The sequence below is a fragment of the Mustela lutreola genome, chromosome 5 (genome assembly GCF_030435805.1).
Source record: "Mustela lutreola isolate mMusLut2 chromosome 5, mMusLut2.pri, whole genome shotgun sequence".
In the NCBI taxonomy this organism is placed as follows: Eukaryota; Metazoa; Chordata; class Mammalia; order Carnivora; family Mustelidae; genus Mustela; species Mustela lutreola.
In genome coordinates, this window is record NC_081294.1 from 75,964,432 (window position 1) to 75,987,374 (window position 22,943).

Genomic DNA, 22,943 nt, shown 5'->3' on the forward strand with positions numbered 1-22,943 from the left:
ATTTGAAAAAAAATGAACAAAAGCACTGCAGGACATCCAAATGAAATAAAATGTAACAGTTTCACAGCATTAGATGCAAATAAAATCTCTTGCCTAAAAATCAACCTCAAATCGTGCAGCTTAGAATTTTAAAGGTACAGGACTGTGGCCCCTTGGTGCCATAAATAGTCAACTCTACCTAGATAACCCCTTCTCTCTCTTCTGACAGATGGTGGGTAGTCCTATAATTAAGATCTAATAGGTTGCTTTAGTTACTTGGTAAAGACACACTGATTCTAGTTTCCATTACTAAGATGATTCTGACCAAACTACTAAAAGGAAGAAAAGGCTTTCATCAAACTCTGGTATCACTCCATCCCCTCATCCACACACATGTACTCAGGCTCCTCTAACCTTGACCCCCACTACCCTAAGCATGCAAAAGAGATCTCCAATCTATGATTAACTGTTATTGTGGTATTTCTGGCTCTATGCTAAGAGCTATTTCTTTCTATTAAACTGTTTTGTCTTTCTTCTAAATTTATCTTGAGCTTTAATGAAATGAAAGTCACTAATGTGTAACTATCAATAATAGTTTTTCCTGTGGTTATTTTTACCTCAAAAGAGTACTAAAGTAAATGTACTTTTTTTTTTTGTAAATGTACTTTTTTTTTTTTTTTTTTTTTATTTTTTATAAACATATATTTTTTATATACATATATTTTTATCCCCAGGTCTGTGAATCACCAGGTTTACACACTTCACAGCACTCACCAAATCACATACCCTCCCCAATGTCCATAATCCCACCCCCTTCTCCCCAACCCCCTCCCCCCGGCAACCCTCAGTTTGTTTTGTGAGATTAAGAGTCACTTATGGTTTGTCTCCCTCCCAATCCCATCTTGTTTCATTTATTCTTCTACCCACTTAAGCCTCCATGTTGCATCACCACTTCCTCATATCAGGGAGATCATATGATAGTTGTCTTTCTCTGCTTGACTTATTTCGCTAAGCATGATACGCTCTAGTTCCATCCATGTTGTTGCAAATGGCAAGATTTCATTTCTTTTGATGGCTGCATAGTATTCCATTGTGTATATATACCACATCTTCTTGATCCATTCATCTGTTGATGGACATCTAGGTTCTTTCCATAGTTTGGCTATTGTGGACATTGCTGCTATAAACATTCGGGTGCATGTGTCCCTTTGGATCACTACATTTGTATCTTTAGGGTAAATACCCAATAGTGCAATTGCTGGGTCATAGGGCAGTTCTATTTTCAACATTTTGAGGAACCTCCATGCTGTTTTCCAGAGTGGCTGCACCAGCTTGCATTCCCACCAACAGTGTAGGAGGGTTCCCCTTTCTCCGCATCCTCGCCAGCATCTGTCATTTCCTGACTTGTTGATTTTAGCCATTCTGACTGGTGTGAGGTGATATCTCATTGTGGTTTTGATTTGTATTTCCCTGATGCCAAGTGATATGGAGCACTTTTTCATGTGTCTGTTGGCCATCTGGATGTCTTCTTTGCAGAAATGTCTGTTCATGTCTTCTGCCCATTTCTTGATTGGATTATTTGTTCTTTGGGTGTTGAGTTTGCTAAGTTCTTTATAGATTCTGGACACTAGTCCTTTATCTGATATGTCGTTTGCAAATATCTTCTCCCATTCTGTCAGTTGTCTTTTGATTTTGTTAACTGTTTCCTTTGCTGTGCAAAAGCTTTTGATCTTGATGAAATCCCAGTAGTTCATTTTTTCCCTTGCTTCCCTTGCCTTTTGCGTTGTTCCTAGGAAGATGTTGCTGCGGCAGAGGTCGAAGAGGTTGCTGCCCGTGTTCTCCTCAAGGATTTTGATGGATTCCTTTCGTACATTGAGGTCCTTCATCCATTTTGAGTCTATTTTTGTGTGTGGTGTAAGGAAATGGTCCAATTTCATTTTTCTGCATGTGGCTGTCCAATTTTCCCAGCACCATTTATTGAAAAGGCTGTCTTTTTTCCATTGGACATTCTTTCCTGCTTTGTCGAAGATTAGTTGACCATAGAGTTGAGGGTCTATTTCTGGGCTCTCTATTCTGTTCCATTGATCTATGTGTCTGTTTTTGTGCCAGTACCATGCTGTCTTGATGATGACAGCTTTGTAATAGAGCTTGAAGTCCGGAATTGTGATGCCACCAACGTTGGCTTTCTTTTTCAATATCCCTTTGGCTATTCGAGGTCTTTTCTGGTTCCATATAAATTTTAGAATTATTTGTTCCATTTCTTTGAAAAAGATGGATGGTACTTTGATAGGAATTGCATTAAATGTGTAGATTGCTTTAGGTAGCATAGACATTTTCACAATATTTATTCTTCCAATCCAGGAGCATGGAACATTTTTCCATTTCTTTGTGTCTTCCTCAATTTCTTTCATGAGTACTTTATAGTTTTCTGAGTATAGATTCTGTGTCTCTTTGGTTAGGTTTATTCCTAGGTATCTTATGGTTTTGGATGCAATTGTAAATGGGATTGACTCCTTAATATCTCTTTCTTCTGTCTTGCTGTTGGTGTAGAGAAATGCAACTGATTTCTGTGCATTGATTTTATATCCTGACACTTTACTGAATTCCTGTATAAGTTCTAGCAGTTTTGGAGTGGAGTCTTTTGGGTTTTCCACATATAGTATCATATCATCTGCGAAGAGTGATAATTTGACTTCTTCTTTGCCGATTTGGATGCCTTTAATTTCCTTTTGTTGTCTGATTGCTGAGGCTAGGACCTCTAGTACGATGTTGAATAGCAGTGGTGATAATGGACATCCCTGCCGTGTTCCTGACCTTAGCGGAAAAGCTTTCAGTTTTTCTCCATTGACAATGATATTTGCGGTGGGTTTTTCATAGATGGCTTTGATGATATTGAGGTATGTGCCCTCTATCCCTACACTTTGAAGAGTTTTGATCAGGAAGGGATGTTGTACTTTGTCAAATGCTTTTTCAGCATCTATTGAGAGTATCATATGGTTCTTGTTCTTACTTTTATTGATGTGTTGTATCACATTGACTGATTTGCGGATGTTGAACCAACCTTGCAGCCCTGGAATAAATCCCACTTGGTCGTGGTGAATAATCTTTTTAATGTACTGTTGAATCCGATTGGCTAGTATTTTGTTGAGTATTTTCGCATCTGTGTTCATCAAGGATATCGGTCTATAGCTCTCTTTTTTGGTGGGATCCTTGTCTGGTTTTGGGATCAAGGTGATGCTGGCCTCATAAAATGAGTTTGGAAGTTTTCCTTCCATTTCTATTTTTTGGAACAGTTTCAGGAGAATAGGAATTAGTTCTTCTTTAAATGTTTGGTAGAATTCCCCCGGGAAGCCGTCTGGCCCTGGGCTTTTGTTTGTTTGGAGATTTTTAATGACTGTTTCAATCTCCTTACTGGTTATGGGTCTGTTCAGGCTTTCTATTTCTTCATGGTTCAGTTGTGGTAGTTTATATGTTTCTAGGAATGCATCCATTTCTTCCAGATTGTCAAATTTATTGCCGTAGAGTTGCTCATAGTATGTTCTTATAATAGTTTGTATTTCCTTGGTGTTAGTTGTGATCTCTCCTCTTTCATTCATTATTTTATTTATTTGGGTCCTTTCTCTTTTCTTTTTGATAAGTCGGGCCAGGGGTTTATCAATTTTATTAATTCTTTCAAAGAACCAGCTCCTAGTTTCGTTGATTTGTTCTATTGTTTTTTTGGTTTCTATTTCATTGATTTCTGCTCTGATCTTTATGATTTCTCTTCTCCTGCTGGGCTTAGGGTTTCTTTCTTGTTCCTTCTCCAGCTCCTTTAGGTGTAGGGTTAGGTTGTGTACCTGAGACCTTTCTTGTTTCTTGAGAAAGGCTTGTACCGCTATATATTTTCCTCTCAGGACTGCCTTTGTTGTGTCCCACAGATTTTGAACCGTTGTATTTTCATTATCATTTGTTTCCATGATTTTTTTCAATTCTTCTTTAATTTCCCGGTTGACCCATTCATTCTTTAGAAGGATACTGTTTAGTCTCCATGTATTTGGGTTCTTTCCAAACTTCCTTTTGTGGTTGAGTTCTAGCTTTAGAGCATTGTGGTCTGAAAATATGCAGGGAATGATCCCAATCTTTTGATACCGGTTGAGTCCTGATTTAGGACCGAGGATGTGATCTATTCTGGAGAATGTACCATGTGCACTAGAGAAGAATGTGTATTCTGTTGCTTTGGGATGAAATATTCTGAATATATCTGTGATGTCCATCTGGTCCAGTGTGTCATTTAAGGCCTTTATTTCCTTGCTGATCTTTTGCTTGGATGACCTGTCCATTTCAGTGAGGGGAATATTAAAGTCCCCTACTATTATTGTATTGTTGTTTATGTGTTTCTTTGATTTTGTTATTAATTGGTTTATATAGTTGGCTGCTCCCACGTTGGGGGCATAGATATTTAAAATTGTTAAATCTTCTTGTTGGACAGACCCTTTGAGTATGATATAGTGTCCTTCCTCATCTCTTATTACAGTCTTTGGCTTAAAATCTAATTGATCTGATATAAGGATTGCCACTCCTGCTTTCTTCTGATGTCCATTAGCATGGTAAATTCTTTTCCACCCCCTCACTTTAAATCTGGAGGTGTCTTCGGGCTTAAAATGTGTTTCTTGGAGGCAACATATAGATGGGTTTTGTTTTTTTATCCATTCTGATACCCTGTGTCTTTTGACAGGGGCATTTAGCCCATTCACATTCAGGGTAACCTTTGAGAGATATGAATTTAGTGCCATTGTATTGCCTGTAAGGTGACTGTTACTGTATATGGTCTCTGTTCCTTTCTGATCTACCACTTGTAGGCTCTCTCTTTGCTTAGAGGACCCCTTTCAATATTTCCTGTAGAGCTGGTTTGGTATTTGCAAATTCTTTCAGTTGTTGTTTGTCCTGGAAGCTTTTAATCTCTCCTTCTATTTTCAATGATAGCCTAGCTGGATATAGTATTCTTGGCTGCATGTTTTTCTCGTTTAGTGCTCTGAAAATATCATGCCAGCTCTTTCTGGCCTGCCAGGTCTCTGTGGATAAGTCAGCTGCCAATCTAATATTTTTACCATTGTATGTTACAGACTTCTTTTCCCGGGCTGCTTTCAGGATTTTCTCTTTGTCATTGAGACTTGTAAATTTTACTATTATGTGACGGGGTGTGGGCCTATTCTTATTTATTTTGAGGGGCATTCTCTGAACCTCCTGAATTTTGATGCTTGTTCCCTTTGCCATATTGGGGAAATTCTCCCCAATAATTCTCTCCAGTATACCTTCTGCTCCCCTCTCACTTTCTTCTTCTTCTGGAATCCCAATTATTCTAATGTTGTTTCGTCTTATGGTGTCACTTATTTCTCGAATTCTCCCCTCGTGGTCCAGTAGCTGTTTGTCCCTCTTTTGATCAGCTTCTTTATTCTCTGTCATTTGGTCTTCTATATCACTAATTCTTTCTTCTGCCTCATTTATCCTAGCAGTGAGAGCCTCCATTTTTGATTGCACCTCATTAATAGCTTTTTTGATTTCAACTTGGTTAGATTTTAGTTCTTTTATTTCTCCAGAAAGGGCTTTTATATCTCTCGAGAGGGTTTCTCTAATATCTTCCATGCCTTTTTCGAGCCCGGCTAGAACCTTGAGAATTGTCATTCTGAACTCTACACTTGATCTTAGCCAAAAGGCCGAGAAGCGATGTCATTCTGAACTCTAGATCTGACATATTACCGATGTCTGTATTGATTAGGTCCCTAGCCTTCGGTACTGCCTCTTGTTCTTTTTTTTGTGGTGAATTTTTACGTCTTGTCATTTTGTCCAGATAAGAGTAAATGAAGGGGCAAGTAAAATACTAAAAGGGTGGCAACAACCCCAGGAAAATATCCTTTAGCCAAATTAGAAGAGATCCAAAATCGTGAGTGGGGAGAAAGGGGATAAAAAGAGGTTCAAAAAGGAAGAAAGAAAAAAGAAAAAAAAAAAAAAAAAAAAAAAAAAAAAGAAAAGAATTTTTTTTTAAAAAAGAAAACACCTAAGAAAAATGTAAAAAAATATATATATATATTAGATAAACTAGTAAAAAATCGTTAAAAAAGAAAAAGGTAACAGTTAAAAAAAAAAAAAATTTTACCCGAAGGCGAGAAAAAGAAAAAAAAAAAAAAATGAAAAAGAAAAAATTAAATTAACTGCAAGACTAAAAAAAATCACAGGAAAAAAGCCATGAGTTCCGTGCTTGGCTTTCTCCTCCTCTGGAATTCTGCTGCTCTCCTTGGTATTGAAACCGCACTCCTTGGTAGGTGAGCTTGGTCTCGGCTGGATTTCTTGTTGATCTTCTGGGGGAGGGGCCTGTTGTAGTGATTTTCAAGTGTCTTTGCCCCAGGCGGAATTACACCGCCCTTACCCGGGGCCGGGGTGAGTAATCAGCTCGGGTTTGCTTTCAGGAGCTTTTGTTCCCTGAGCGCTTTCCGTAGAGTTCCAGAGGACGGGAATACAAATGGCGGCCTCCTGGTCTCCGGCCCGGAGGAGCCGAGAGCCCAGGGCCCCACTCCTCAGTGCGCCCTCAGAGAACAGCGCCCAGTTACTCCCGTCTGCCTGACCTCCGGCCGCGCTCCGAGCTCACCGAGCCTGCGACCGGTTCAAGGTAACACGGAGCTGCGAGCTTACTGTCGGCTCTGTCTCTGTAGCCGGCTTTCCCGTTCCAATACCCGCAAGCTCTGCGACACTCAGACACCCCCGATCCTTCTGTGACCCTGCGGGACCTGAGGCCACGCTGACCCCGCGTGGGCTTCGCTCCGGTTTAGCCTCTGGAGCGATGTCCCTCCGCGGAACAGACTTTTAAAAGTCCTGATTTTGTGCGCGGTTGCTCCGCCGCTTGCCGGGAGCCGGCCCCTCCCCCCGGGGTCTATCTTCCCGTCGCTTTGGATTCACTTCTCCGCCAGTCCTACCTTTCAGAAAGTGGTTGTTTTTCTGTTTCCAGAATTGCTGTTCTTCTTCTCTTCGATCTGCCGATGGATTTTCAGGTGTTTGCAATCTTTAGATAAGCTATCTAGCTGATCTCCGGCTAGCTGAAGCAGTCTCAGCTTGCTACTTCTCCGCCATCTTGACTCCTGTAAATGTACTTTTTAATGCATACCTTTCTCCTTAAGGGCCTTACATTCTGCAAGTAGGGCAGGACAGGTCTATAAACAGTTACTTTAAAAGGTACGATGGACAGGGAAATGCAAATCAAAACCAGAATGAGATATCAACTCATACCTATCAGAACAGCTAGAATCAAAAAGATAAGAAATATGAAGTGTTGGCGAGGATGTGGAGAAAAAGGAACCCTCGTGCACTGTTAGTGGAAATGGAACTTGGTGCAGCCATTGTGGAAAACAGTATGGAAGTTCTTCCAAAAATTAAAAGGAGAATTACCATACAATCCAGTAATTCCATTACTGGGTATTTACCCAGGGAAAACAAAAATGCTAATTCAAAAAGACATATGCACCCCTATGTTTATTATAACATTATTTACTATAGCCAAGATATGGAAGCAACCCAAGTGTCTGTCTATAGATGAATGGATAAAGATGTGGTACATATGTACAAAGGAATGTTACTCAGCCATACAAAAGAATGTGCTCTTGAGGCACCTGGGTGGCTCCGTCAGTTAGGCATCTGTCTTTGGCTCAGGTCATGATCCCAGAGTTATGGAATTGAGCCCCTATCAGGCTCTCCATTCAGCGGCAAATCTCCTTCCTCCTCTCCCTCCGTAATCTCTCTCACCTTCACTCTCTCTCAAATAAATAAATAAAATCTTTTAAAAAAATAATGAGATCTTGCCATTTGCAACACAGATGGACCTAGAGATTATGTATAATGCTAAGTAGAATAAGCCAGAGAAAGACAAATACCATATGATTTCACTCACATGTAGAATTTAAGAAACAAAACAAATGAACAAAGAATAAGAGAGATAAACCAAAACACAAAACAAAAAAAACACCCTAGACTCTTACATACCGAGAACAAATTATTGGTTGCCAGAGGGGAGGTGAGTGGAGGATAAGTGAAATAAATAAGGGATATTAAGAGTACACTTATCTTAATAAGTACTAAGTAATGTGTAGAATTTTTGAACCACAACATTGTACATTTCAAAACTAATGTAACAGTATATGTTAATTACACTGGAATTTTAAAAATAAATAAAATTACTTATTTGTTACTATTTATAAAATTTAAAATATACATATATAAGTAATTAAGAAAATTCTAACAATTATGTGAAAGCAAATGGTTCAACCCTCAATAAAAGTATTTCTGGTAAATCTTGCCATTTGCAATGACATGGATGGAACTAGAGGGTATTATGCTGAGTGAAATAAGTCAATCAAAGAAAGATAATTATCATATGATCTCTCTGATATGAGGAATTTGAGAGGCAGGGTAGGGGTTGTGAGGGGTAGGGAAGGAAAAAATGAAACAAGATGGGTCGGGAGGGAGACAAACCATAAAAGACTCTTAATCTTACAAAACAAACTGAGGGTTGCTGGGGGGTGAGGGCCTAAGTATAGGATGGCTGGGTGATGGACATTGGGGAGGTTATGTGCTATGGTGAGTGCTGTGAAGTGTGTAAGCCTGATGATTCACAGACCTGTGCCCCTGGGGCTAATAATACATTATATGTTAATAAAAATAATTTTTTTAAAAAATATTTCTGGTTTCTTTGTACTATGAAAAAAAGTATACTTAGCACGATAAGCACTAAGTAATCTATAGAATTGTTAAATCGTTATTGAACTGAAACTAATATAACACTGTATATTAATTGTATTTCAATAAAAACACATTTTTAAAGAAGTAAAATGTCCACATTATAACATGTTATTGAATTAAAAATAGAAGTTAAAAAAAAACGGAGAAGAAAAGAAAGTATGATAGAAGTATAGACTAAGAGTTGTAGGGGCCCAACAGAGGTAAAAATTGTTTTTGAGAGGAAACAAGGAAAGATTTCAGGAGAGTCAACTTCCTGTTTTGCGATATTTGTTGATCTGGTCCATCAGTCTGATCTACTGCTGAGCCACTTGGTGAATGAAATAAGGCTTTCTTTTCTGTATTCTCCCTTCGAGGAATCTGAGACTGGAACCTCATGATGTTTGCCAGACAGCCTTGGAAACACAGTGTCCTTTGGTCAATGATCCAAAAATCCACTCCTACATCTCCTGACTGCAAATCATTTTGGACTGAGAATAATGTTTCATATCTTTAATCATTTCCAGAAAAGATGACTATTAGTGAGATGAATAAATACTTATGCTCTCAAACAATTACTAGATTAACTATTCTGAATGTGTCTGTCCAGTGCACCAGAGCTGAATGGAAAAATGCTAACAAATCTTTACAACAAGTCCCCTAAGTTTTCTCTCTGCCTGTTTCTAAAGATTCCCCCAAGAATAATATCCAAACAATCTCTAACAGAGAGAATCAACAAAATAAATCATTCAAAATAAAGAATACCCCAGTGTGGTTTAAATATGTGTGGTGTGTACTTCTCAGCAATGGAAAATCTGATATGCTGGAAAAGGTATAAATTATGTGACAGAGCAACATGTATAAGGCTTCTACTCAAAAAGCTGCTCCCCACTCCATGCTGAAGATTATATATGTACACATATAACACACATATATATATTATATATATACACACTATATATATAATACATATATATCCACACATATAGAAAGCCCTTACTATATACTTGGTACTACATTAGATATAGAAAAAGTATAAAAAACAGCTTTAAAGAGTTTACAATCTAGTTGAACCACCAAAGAGTTTAGAAGACATCAGAGGGGTAATATGGGGTTTTGGGGGGGCTTGGGGGATTTTTTGTAGTAATAAAAATAATAACAGGATTTTTTTTCAAATTCCAATAAATAATTCAATAAAGCCCTACTAAAATTCTTTTTGTTTTCATTTCTTTTCAGCATAACAGTATTCATTGTTTTTGCACCACACCCAGTGCTCCATGCAATCCGTGCCCTCTCTAATACCCACCACCTGGTTCCCCTAACCTCCCACCCCCCGCCCTTTCAAACTCCTCAGATTGTTTTTCAGAGTCCATAGCCTCTCATGGTTCACCTCTCCTTCCAATTTCCCCCGACTCCCCAATATGGGGTCTTGATTCTGAAGCCTTTCTTTCTGGCTAAGGTGAAAGCTGTGTAAAGGAAAATAGTCACTGAAGGCAGATTTAACAACAACGGAGCACTCAATTTATCTCTGTGCCTTGGTGAGAATATACTGGGCAAAAGAAGAGTAAGAATTCCCTGTGAGGGGAAGAGGGGAATGTCAAGGCTGAGATGCTCAGGAATTCCTATAATCCTCCGGAAGTTGTCAATGCCATAAATGTGCTCGTGCAATAAACCAGAGAATGAAGAGGACAGATAATTCCAGTGGGCCAAGGAAGACAAGCAGGTCTCTTTCCCCTATTTCTATGTCCAAATCAAACTCCTTCTTGAAGCTGGGATGGTGCTTCCCCTGCTGGAGAAGTAAAAGAATGGGGGGAGCTGATGACAAGAACACCTGGTTCTGACATCTGGTTGTGTACTCTTTGCTGCAATTCTCTATTTTAAATCTGTTCTTCTGGGGTGCCTGGGTGACTCAGTCATTAATCAGCTGCCTTCAGCTCAGGTCATGATCCCAGGATCCTGGGATCAAGCCCTGCATTGGACTCTCTGGTCAGCAAGAAACCTGCTTCTCAGGGTGCCTGGGTGGCTCAGTGGGTTAAAGCCTCTGCTTTATCCCAGGGTCCTGGGATTGAGCCCCACATCAGGCTCTCTGCTCAGCAGGGAGCCTGCTTCTTCCTCTCTCTCTCTGCCTGCCTCTCTGAAATATTTGTATTAACAGAATTTAAAAGAAAAAAAAAAAAAAAAAGAAACCTGCTTCTCCCTCTCCCTCTGCCTGCTGCTTCTCCTACTTGTGCTCTCTGTCAAATAAATAAATAAAATCTTAAAAAAAAAAAATAGAACTAAATCTGTTCTTCTAACTGGACTGAGAACTTTCATAGACCTTGACCTATTTCATCTATTATTCCTCCTATACCAGCACTCCACTGCCACCTCAGTATTTAAGATAGGTCTTGGCAAGGGAAAAAGATTTAATACGCATGGATTTTATGTTTTTTAAGATTTTATTTATCCACTTGTCAGAGAGAGAGGGGGAAGCACAAACAGGGAGAGCAGCAGGCAGAAGCAGAGAGAGAAGCAGGCCTCCTGCTGAGGCCAGAGCCTGACGTGGGACTTGATCCCAGGACCCTAGAATCATGACATGAGCTGAAGGCAGACAATTAATTGACTGAGTCACCCAGGCATCCCTAATACATGTATATTTTTAAAGTTCTTTCTTAAAACACCAGCTCGGCAGTAATTACTCACCTAATGAATACCTGAATGTTTTCAAACTTATGTTTTATTAATTATCCAGTTTGAGTAGAAAGACATAATCCTAATTACACAGAGATTGGGTAATATTAAAGAACTGCAAAATCCTGAGTCCTTCAGGACTCAGTGTAAAATGTTAGGGTTGTGAGGATCCCCTAGTCACTGTTCTCATGGCATCCCACGCATCCCTATCATGTAGAACCCTAAAGGCCTGTTTATATGTGTGCCTGCTCCACAGAACATGAGCTCTCTGAAGGCAGGGACTGGGCCTTATTCACCGTAGTAGCTCCAGTGTCAATTATAGCATCTAGCACGAAGTGGGGAATCAATTAATATTTGCAAACAGTAGAAAAAGAATAAATCTGAAGATAACAAATCTTTGCTTGGAAGTGGTATGTAGATCTGAACAGTATATAGAGCCTGTACTTCCTGGACTCAGTACTTGATGAAGCAGAATGCCAAACTTCCATATGAACTGTAACAGTCAGGGCTCAGAAATATGCAATGGCAAGAGGACAAATACAAACACACCATGGTTCCAGGGGAGGCTCAAAGGCAAAGTGTACTTACTCATGACTCAAATGCTGTTTGCCAAAAAGTTATGCCAGTAAGAGTAGGCTAACTGGGCAGATCTTAGGACTGAAAGAAAATGTTCTACTAACTTCCAATTAACTAAGCTGATAGGTTCTTGGACAAACACATTTAAGAAATTGAAGACCGGGGCACCTGGGTGGCTCAGTGAATTAAAGCCTCTGCCTTCAGCTCGGGTCATGATTCCGGAGTCCTGGGATTGAGCCCCGCATCAGGCTCTCTGCTTAGCAGGGAGCCTGCTTCCTTCTGTCTCTGCCTGCTTGTGATCTCTACCTGTCACATAAATAAATAAAATCTTAAAAAAAAAAAAAAGAAAGAAATCAAAGACCAGTCTTCTAGGGCAATCAGCCTCCTAGAGAACAGTCCCCATTATGACTCTATCAGAAAATCCAGATTCTCTATAAAAGGTCAAGGTAGCATTTTTCACAGAGTGGCAACAAGCAATCCTAAAATTTGTATGGAACCAGAAAAGACCCTGAATCACAAAGACAATGTTGAACAAGAAAAAACAAAGCTGGGGGCATCACATTGCTTGACTTCAAGCTATATTACAGAGCTTCATGTTCACTAAGGCAGCATGGTATTGGCACAAAAACAGACACGTAGAGTCTCCAGATATGGACCCTCAACTCTATGGTCAACTAATCTTTGACAAATCAGGAAAAAATTATCCAATGGAAAAAAGAGTATCTTCAATAAATGGTGCTGGGAAAATTGGACAGCTACATACATAAGAATGAAACTGGACCATTCTCCTACACCATACACAAATATAAACTCAAAATGGATGAAAGACCTCAATGTGAGACAGGAATCCATCAAAACACTAGAGGAGAACACAGGTAGTAACCTGTTACTGGACCTCAGTCAGCCACAACAACTTCTTTCAAGACATATCTCCAAAAGCGAGGGAAACAAAAGCAAAAATGAACTTCTGGGACTTCATCAAGATAAAAACCTTCTAGACTCAAAATGGATGAAGGAACTAAATGTGAGAAAGGAATCCATCAAAATACTAGAGGAGAACACAGGCAGCAACCTCTTTGACCTCAGCTGCAGCAACTTCTTCCTAGAAACATCACCAAAGACAAGGGAAGCAAGGGCAAAAATGAACCATTGGGACTTCATCAAGATTAAAACTTTTGCACAGCAAATGAAACAGTTAACAAAACCAAAATACAACTGACAGAATGGAAGAAGAGATTTGCAAATGACATATCAGATAAAGGGCTAGTATCCAAAATCTATAAAGAACTTAGCAAACTCAACACTCAAAGAATAAATAATCCAATCAAGAAATGGGCCGAGGAAATGAACAGACATTTCTGCAAAGAAGACACCCAGATGGCCAACAAACACATGAAAAAGTGCTCCACATCACTTGGCATCAGGGAAATACAAATCAAAACCACAGTGAGATACCACCTCACACCAGTCAGAATGGCTAAAATTAACAAGTCAGGAAATGACAGATGCTGGCGAGGATGCAGAGAAAGGCGAACCCTCCTATACTGTTGGTGGGAATGCAAGCTGGTGCAACCACTCTGGAAAACAACATGGAGGTTCCTCAAAAAGTGGAAAATAGAGCTACCTTATGACCCAGCAATTGCACTACTGGGTATTTACCCTAAAGATACAAACGTAGTGATCCAAAGGGGCACATGCACCAAAATGTTTATAGCAGCAATGTCTACAACAGCCAAACTATGGAAAGAACCTAAATGTCCATTAACAGATGAATGGATAAAGAAGATGTGGTAACACACACACACACACACACACACACACACACACACTGGAATACTATGCAGCCATCAAACGAAATGAAATCTTGCCATTTGCGACGACCTGGATGGAACTAGAGGGTATTATGCTTAGTGAAATAAGTCAGTCGGAGAACGACAACTATCATATGATCTCCCTGATATGAGGAAGTGGAGATGCAACGGGGCGGGGGGGACGTTAGGGGAGTAGGAAAAGAATAAATGAAACAAGATGGGATCAGGAGGTAGACAAACCAAAAGAGACTCTTAATGTCACAAAACAAACTGAGGGAGGGGTGGGGGGAGGGGTGTAGGGAGAGGGTGGTGGGGTTATGGACACTGGGGAGGGTATGTGCTGTGGTGAGAGCTGTGGAGGGTGTAAACCTGTTGATTCACAAACCAGTACCCCTGGGGCTAATAATACACTATAAAAAAATTTAAAAATAAAAAAATTTATAAAAAAATAAAAATAAAATTTTTAAAGATAAAAACCTTCTGCACAACAAAGGAAACAGTCATCAAAACCAAGCGGCAACCCATGGAATGGAAGAAGATATTTGCAAATGACATTACAGATAAAAGACTGGTATCCAAGATCAATAAAGAACTTCTCAAACTCAACATGCAAAAAATAAATAATCAAGTCAAAAAATGGGCAGCAAACATGAACAAACACTTCTCCAATGAAGATATACAAATGGCTATCAGACACATGAAAAAATGTTCAACATCATTAGCCATCATGAAAATTCAAATCAAAACCACACTGAGATACCACCTTACACCAGTTAAAATGGCAAAAATTAACAAGGCAGGAAACAACAAATGCTGGCAAGGATGTGGAGAAAGAAGAACCCTCTTACACTGACAGTGGGAATGCAAGCTGGTACAGCCACTTTGGAAAACAGTATGGAGGTTCCTCAAAAAGTTAAAAGTAGAGCTGCCTTATGACCCAGGAATTGCACTACTAGGTATTTATCCCAAAGATAAAGATGTAGTGAAAAGAAGGGCCACATGCACACCAATGTTCATAGAAGCAAGGTCCACAAGAGCCAAACTGTGGAAGAGCCAAGATGCCCTTCAACAGATGAATGGATAAAGAAGATGGGGTACATATATACAATAGAATATTACTCAGCCATCACAAAGGATGAATACCCACCATTTGCATCGACATGGATGGAACTGGAGGGGATGATGATAAGTGAAATACGTCAAGCAGAGAAAGACAATTATCATATGGTTTCACTCATATGTGGAACACAGGAAAAAGCAAGAAGGACAATAGGGGAATGAAGGGAAAACTGAATGGGAAGAAATCAGAGAGGGAGCCAAACCATGACACACTCTGGACTCTGGGAAACAAACTGAGGGTTTCAGATGGGAGGGGGTTTGGGGGATAAAGTGGCTGGGTAATGGGTATTAAGGAGGGCACGTGTTGTGGTGAACACTGGATGTTATACATCGCTAATGAATCATTGAGCACTATATCAAAAATAATGGTGTACTGTATGGTGGCTAACTGAAGATAATAAAAAAAAAAACTAAAAATTAAAAGTATAAAAGACCAAGGCAGGACAGAACTTTGTCTTTTTCAGTGAGTCAGATTCTTCTTCTCCATTAAGGGGACATAGAAAAACAAACAAACAAAAGTTACGGAGTTATTCATTTGGAGGCAGTCTTCTCATTCCTGGGATCCCAGAAGATGCTTTCTGGTTTTCTACAGAAGAAGTCTTTGATTCCCGCTGTTACAAGAGAACCATCTCCTGGTATTTCAACTTTTACACATTTCTACTTTCTGTGAAGTTTCTCAATTTAAAAACATAGACAAACCTATGTGTGCGTGTGCACATGTGCACAAACACGTGCACATTCCTGCACAGCACCTAGAACAATGTCTGAAAGATTCCAAAATGTTAACAGTATTTATGCCCAGGTGACAGGACTTTGGAGTGACTATCCCTACTTCTTTTTCCTTGTCTCATCTTGCCTTCTAACCTCTCTTCCTCTCCCATTCTTTTTGCTTATTAGCTCATCCATATTTTCTAAATATTCTACAAGAAACATGTATTATTTTAGTAATTTTTCAAACTGGAGAGAAAAAGAGTAAAACAAACAAACAGAAAACAAAAACACAAAACAAACAAAAAACCCTAAGAATCCAAAGTTCCTGACAATGAGGCAGCTGTGGTACCAGAAGTCAAGTGACAATTTGTATAAACTCAAGGTTTATACAAATCATTTATTCTTCCTATGCTTCAGGTTCCTCATCTACAAAATGCATTACTTATTCAATAAATATTTAACAAGCATCTACTACTATGTCAGTAAATATAATAGTGATCAAGACTGACATAATCCCGGGTGCCTGGGTGGCTCAGTGGGTTAAGCCGCTGCCTTCGGCTCAGCTCATGATCCTGGTGTCCTGGGATCGAGCCCTGCATCAGGCTCTCTGCTCAGCAGGGAGCCTGCTTCCTCCTTTCTCTCTCTCTCTGCGGACCTCTCTGCCTACTTGTGATCTCTCTCTGTCAAATAAATAAATAAAATCTTTAAAAAAAAAGACTGACATAATCCCCCCCCCTTCGTGGCAATCTATCAGAGATGATACTTTTTTAAAAATGTCTTATTTAAATTCAAGTTAGTTAACATAGAGTGTATTATTATTTTCAGTGGAAGAATTCAGTGATTTTTCAGTTGCATATGACATCCAGTGCTCATTACATCACATGCCCTCCTTCGTGCCCATCACCCCATCCTCCCACCGCCCCCACCCCAGCCTGTTTCCTATAGTTAAGAATCCCCTGTGGTTTGCCTCCCTGTTTTCATCTCTTATTTTATTTTTCCTTCCCTTGCCCTATGTTCATCTGTTTTTCTTCTTAAAACATATAAGTGAAATCATATGATATTTACCTTTCTCTGATTTATTTTGCTTAGCATAATACCCTCTTGTTATATCCACATCATTGCAAATGGCAAGATTTCTTTCCTTTCAATGGTTGAGTAATACCGAGGCCATACTTTTTTAAAAAGTAAATTATGGCAAGTACTGTAACAGAAAAAATAGAATATTATAAAGGCATTTAGCAGAAAAAACTAATGTCACTTGGGGAGAATGCAGACAGAAGGAAGATAAAGGAATATTCTTGGAAGAAATAATTTTTAACTGGTATAAGATACAACTTTACACCAGTTAGAATGGGAAAAATTGACAAGGCAAGAAGCAACAAATGTTGGAGAGGTTGTGGAGAAAGGAGAACACTCTTACATTGTTTGTGCGAATGTAAGCTGGTACAGCCACTTTGGAAAACAGGGTAGAGGTTCCTAAAAAGTTAAAAACAGAGCTACACTATGACCCAGCAATTGCACTACTAGGTATTTACCCCAAAGATACAGATGTAGTGAAAAGAAGAGGCACACGAACCCCAGTGTTCACAGCAGCAAAGTGCATAATAGCCAAACGTGGAAAGAGCTGAGATGCCCTTCAACAGACAAATGGTAAAGAAGATGTGGTCTGTAATTAAAATGAAATATTAGCCATCAGAAAAGATGGATATCCAACTTTTGCATCAACATGGATGGGACTACAGGAGTTTATGCCGAGTGAAATAAGTTGAGCAGAGAAAAGCAATTATCATAAGATTTCACTTACTTGTGGAACATAAGAAACAGCATGGAGGACATCAGGAGAAGGAAGGGAAAAATGAAGGGGGGCAATTCAGAGGGGAAGATGAACCATGAGAGACTATGGACTCCAGGAATCAAACTGAGGGTTTTAGTGGGGAGGGAGATGGGGGATGGGTGAGCCCCATGATGGGTATTAAGGAGGGCACGTACTGTTAGGGGCCCTGGGTGTTATAGGCAAACGATGACTCATGGAACACTATACCAAAAACTAACGATGTATTTTATGGTGACTAACATAACATTTAAAAAAGAAAGTTATAGTTGGCAGAGAAAAACAAACTGTATTTGTCTCAAACTGCAAGCAATGAGTCTGAAAAAAATAAAATATATTAAACCTTTGACCAAAGAAAGAAATCAAACTTCCTTAATAAAAACAAAAAGCCAGAAAAAGAGACTGTGAGACTCTGAGAAACTAACTGAGGGTTTTGGAGGGAAGGGAGGTGTGGTGTTGGTGAGCCTGGTGGTGGGTATTGTGGAGGGCATATATTACATGGATCACTGGGTGTGGTGCATAAACAATGTATGCTGGAACACTGAAAAGAAATAAAATAAAATAAAATAAAATGGGGGGGCAGAAAAGAAAATAATTTATTTTATTTTATTTATTTGACAGAGAGAAACTAGGCAGAGCGGCAGGCAGAGAGAGAGGAGGAAGCAGGCTCCCTGCAGAGCAGAGAGCCCGATGCGGGGCTCGATGTGGGGCTTGATCCCAGGACCCTGGGATCATGACCCAAGCCAAAGGCAGAGGCTTTAACCCACTGAGCCACCCAGGCGCCCCAAGAAAATAATTTTTAAACTGAGATCTAAAAGATGACTAGGACTTAGCCAGAGAGAGATGAGGCTGGTTATGCCCTCAACGGTTTCATAATTTTATGTTCTAAGCTGTGTTACTGAATCACAGAGTCCAAAGGGCCATCTGTCACTCATCTTGTCTCTTTACTCATTAACTCACATAATCCTAAAAACATTCTTATGGGTCGATAATGTTACTTCAGTTTACAAGTGAGGAAAGTGTTACTTAAGCAAGTTGCCTGAAGTTACACTGTGGTAAATCCTCACTGATCTAATCTAAAATCCCATCCTCCTCCATTCATCATTCAATCATCATTTACTAAGTACGGCCAAGTTCCCTGCTAGACGCTGGCGATGAAGAGAACAGTCAGACCAAATCCTTGCTCTTGAGGAATGCACTTTTTGAGGGGGTACTGTAAGTTGCCAGAAAATTACAACATCGTGATGTGTTTAGAAAAAGGCAGAGTGGGACTATGCCTTTTCATCAGACTCTAGTTCCCTAGCTCCCCTAGGAAACCCAGGAGGTACATGATCACTGACAAACACTATACAAATTGGGAAATTTGCAAATCTGTAGCTGAAGCCTAGCATCCCTGACTGGCACTGATTCATAGCTCTGTCTGCTGTACCATGAGGCCCCGCCATTTTGTTCATGTGCAAATCTTCCAGGGGAATGTGTGTCTAAATCATACCCACTCATCTTACTATGCAGAATAAGCACACTCTCAGGCATCCCAGACGGATGAAGAACCTCAGCAGTAGCATCACAAGCTCTGAGAAAAAGACATGCATCAGCTAAATAATGCCTGCTATAACCATGGGACACTTCCTGAGAATTTTCAGACACCACCACCTTACCCATATGTCTTCTAAAGAACACCCCTCCCTCTCTGATTTCCAGAAATTCAGAAAAGAAGTACAAAACCAAGATTTCAGAGTTGCTCCCAGAAGAGCTTCCACCAGGAGCTCTCAGAAACAGGTATTGTACCTAATTTTGGAGTCTAACAAAAATGCCACCCATCTAGCTTGGAAGAATTAATCTGGGATATATCTTAAAATTCAATAATTCAGTAGAGCCTAGACCTACAATACTGTGTAGAGGAACCTCAGTTCCTTCACAGAGCAACAGAGGATAAGAGCTCAAAGGTCTTAGGTCTTACTCAGCCCTCTGAGAGGCCACAAGATGCATCCACTTGCTCATACATTAAGACCAACAATGAAATTGCCATGGTGGGACATGGATTATAAAACAATGTCCCTGGAACCCAGGAGTCCTGGGACTTTGATCTTAACTCTTCCATGGGCTTATTTTGCAGCCCTAAGCATGTTAACCCCTCTGTGCCTCAGTTCTGCCCTCTATAGAAAGGGATTCCCACTGTCCTCCTTTCTGGAAAAGATGTAGAGATGACACTGGAATAGCATTTCCTCTGTAGCCCCGTGTTTCAGTAGTTACCTCACAAGATTGATTGTAGGTGGGGAGACATAGGTGGGAAAGAGAAACACATTATCCAAGCATAGTGGGGAAAGCGGAGGTTTTGAGCCATCCAGTCTTGGGCTTGAATTGTGGCCCTACCAGATACAAGCTGTGTGAAAGCAGCCAAGCTTCATTAACATCTGTGGCCCTAAAGTTATATCCATAAGAGAGAGAGTAATCCCTGCCCTGAAAGACGGTTGTGAGAATTAAAGATAATGTATGTACAGTGTCTGGCTCAAGAAGGGACTAAACAAATAGCTGCAATATTAAAATCTCTGACACCAATATAAGCCCTAAAGAGATTGCTCTTCTATAAATTTACATGCATAAGGCCCAGCCCACAGATCAGAGTTAGGCTGAAAAATCTATGGAAAACTCTAAATTCCTAGAGATGATAGGAGAAAAACATGAGATGATTTCAAATTCCTTTCAGTATCCTTCCTCAACACTGGTCATGCAGAAAAATACTTTCCAGCTTCACTCAGCCACAGCCTTCTATCGTTCTCACAGGAAATCTCATCACCCCAGGCTTCACAGCCTGACTACAGAATACTGAGGGGAAGGGGGATGTGGATGGTTGGAGGAAGGGCTTTAAATTTTAAATGTGTGGTTCAGGTGGGTTTCCCTGAGGTGAAGCTGAGTCAACACTTGAAGGAGAAACAAGACATGAGGACAACTGAAAGAAGAGAGTCGAGGGAGAAGGTACAATAAGTTCAAGGGCCCTGAGGCAGGAGAGAGCCTGGTGGATTCAAGGAATAGCAGGGAGACTGAAGCAGTGGAAGTGAGGGGAGAATAACAGATGATAAGGTCCAAGAAGTGAGAGACCTCACAATATTGTCTCTAAAGTGATGGTCCTCTTTTAGACCTCAGCTCTTCCTTCTAAAAACTAGACAGAAAGATAATATTCAAGAACAAGGTACTTGAAAAGGATAAAATGAAAAGATGATACAGTGAACAAAGTAATGGACTGGGATTTGGAAGACATGAGTTCAAGGCCAGGATCTAACACAAATGAGCTATGTGGCCTTGCACAAGTCACTTCAATTCTCCAAGCCTGTTTGCTTACCTATAAAATGGAAAGATCCAGGCTAATAGAGATTTGTTTAAATCTGAAAAATCATATACAAAGTATTCTTCAACAAAGAGCTGAACAACTGGATATCCATATGAAAAAAGGGTTTTTTTTCATTCATACCTCATACAATATAAAAGCTCAAATGGATCATAAACCTATATATATAGTTTAAAGTCATAAAACGAAAAAAGAAAAAACCAATATACTTGCTTGAAAATGCACTATGAAGCACAATAAAGCAAAGTGCAATTAAATGAGGAGAAAAATAAAGTTACAAAACTTACAGAAGAAAACATAGGGCAAAAAACATTGCAGCCTTGGGTCACACAAAGATTTCTCAGATACAACACCAAAAGTATAGTCCTTTAAAGAGGAAATTGAAAAAATGGACCTCATCAAAATGTAAAACTTTTGCTCTTGAAAGACACTGATTAGAGAATGAAAAGACAAGCCAAACAGGGACAAAATATTTTTCAAGCATATATCTGATATATGACTTGTGTCCAAGGAGCGCCTGGGTGTCTCAGTTGGTTAAGCATGTGCCTTTGAATCAGGTCATGATGCCAGGGTCCTAGGATCAAGCTCTGAATCAGGCTCCCTGCTCATCTGGGCGTCTGTCCCTCCCTCTGCCTCTGCCCCACCTCGACTTGTGCTCCCTCTCTGTCAAATAAATAAAATCTTAAAAAAAAAAAAAAAAAAAAAAAAAAAAGACTAGTGTCCAAAATACATAAAGAACTCTCAAAACTCAGTAACAAGAAAACAACCCAATTTTTTAAATGGGCAAATAACTGAAAAAACATTTCACCAAAAAAGACATACAGATGGCAAATAAGCACAAAAAAAGTTGCTCAGGCATCATTAGTCACTAGGGAAATCTAAATGAAAATCACAAGACACTAACTACTACACATCTTATCAGAATGGCTGAAAAGACTGATACAAACCAGGAGTTGATGAAGATGTGAAGGAACTGAATCCTCCTAAGATGCCTACAGAATCAGAAAGAACACAACCACTTTACAAAACACTTTGACAGTGTTCTTACAAGTTAAAAAGACACCTACCTTTTGATCCAGTTACTCCATTCCTAGGGGTTTACCTGCTTGAAATAAAAGCATATATCTGCATGAAGACTTGTACATGAAGGCTCCTAATGGCTTTCTGTACAATAGCCAAAAACCAGAGCCATTCAAGGTCCACTGACAGGCAAATAAATAAATAAACCATGGTATTTTATATAATGGGATACTATTGTGGAGTAAAACAGAATGAGCTACATGGATAACTCCAAATAATTATGCTCAATGCAAAAAAGCCAGACACTCCCCCTCCAAATGAAAATGAAGTACATACTGCATATGTCACTTACGTAGAACTCTAGAGAATGCAAATTAATCTCTAGGGAGAAAACAAATCTGTGGTTGTTTGAAGACAAGTGTGGGAGGATAGAAGAGAGCTATTCCATAGGGCCATGAGAACACTTCTGGGAGGAATGGATGTGTTGGTTATCTTGATTGTGGTAATGGCCTCATAAGTACATACACATGTCAAAACTTATCAAATTATACACTTGAGGGGTGCCTGGGAGGCTCAATGGGTTAAGCCTCTGCCTTTGGCTCAGGTCATGATCCCAGGGTCCTAGGATCAAGCCCCGAGTCAGTCTTCCTGCTCAGCAGGGAGCCTGCTTCCCCCCACCCACGCCTGCCTCTCTGCGAACTTGTGATCTCCGTCATCAAATAAATAAACTCTTTAAAAAAAATTATACACTTTAATATGCGCAATTTATTGTATGTTGACAAACCACAATAAAGCTGTAAAAAAAAACTTTTTAAGACTTATTTATTTGAGAGAGTGCACAGGGAAGAGGGTCAGAGGGAAAGAGAGAGAGAATCTTAACAGACCTGATCTCAGTGTTCAACGCAGGGCTTGATCTCGAGACCCAAAATCACAACCTAAGCTGAAATCAAGATCAGATGTTTAACTGACTGTACCATACAGGTGCCCCTATAAAAAAATTTTTTTTTAAGAAACACCAAGTATTTACTCCATTTCAAGTCAGCAAACTTTACTAAGCATCTACCCTGTAGCAAGATCTATGTCACGTACATGAGAGGCAGAGACAAATGAAACCAGGTTACTGACCTCAAGGCACGGAGAG

At 39.7% G+C, this 22,943-nt stretch overlaps 1 protein-coding gene across 5 annotated transcripts in view; it reads right to left on the minus strand.

Annotated features, from left to right (window-relative positions):
* KLHL3 (kelch like family member 3) overlaps positions 1–22,943 on the minus strand; it is a 312,385-nt gene that overhangs the window by 217,432 nt on the left and 72,010 nt on the right. The window lies entirely within an intron of this gene.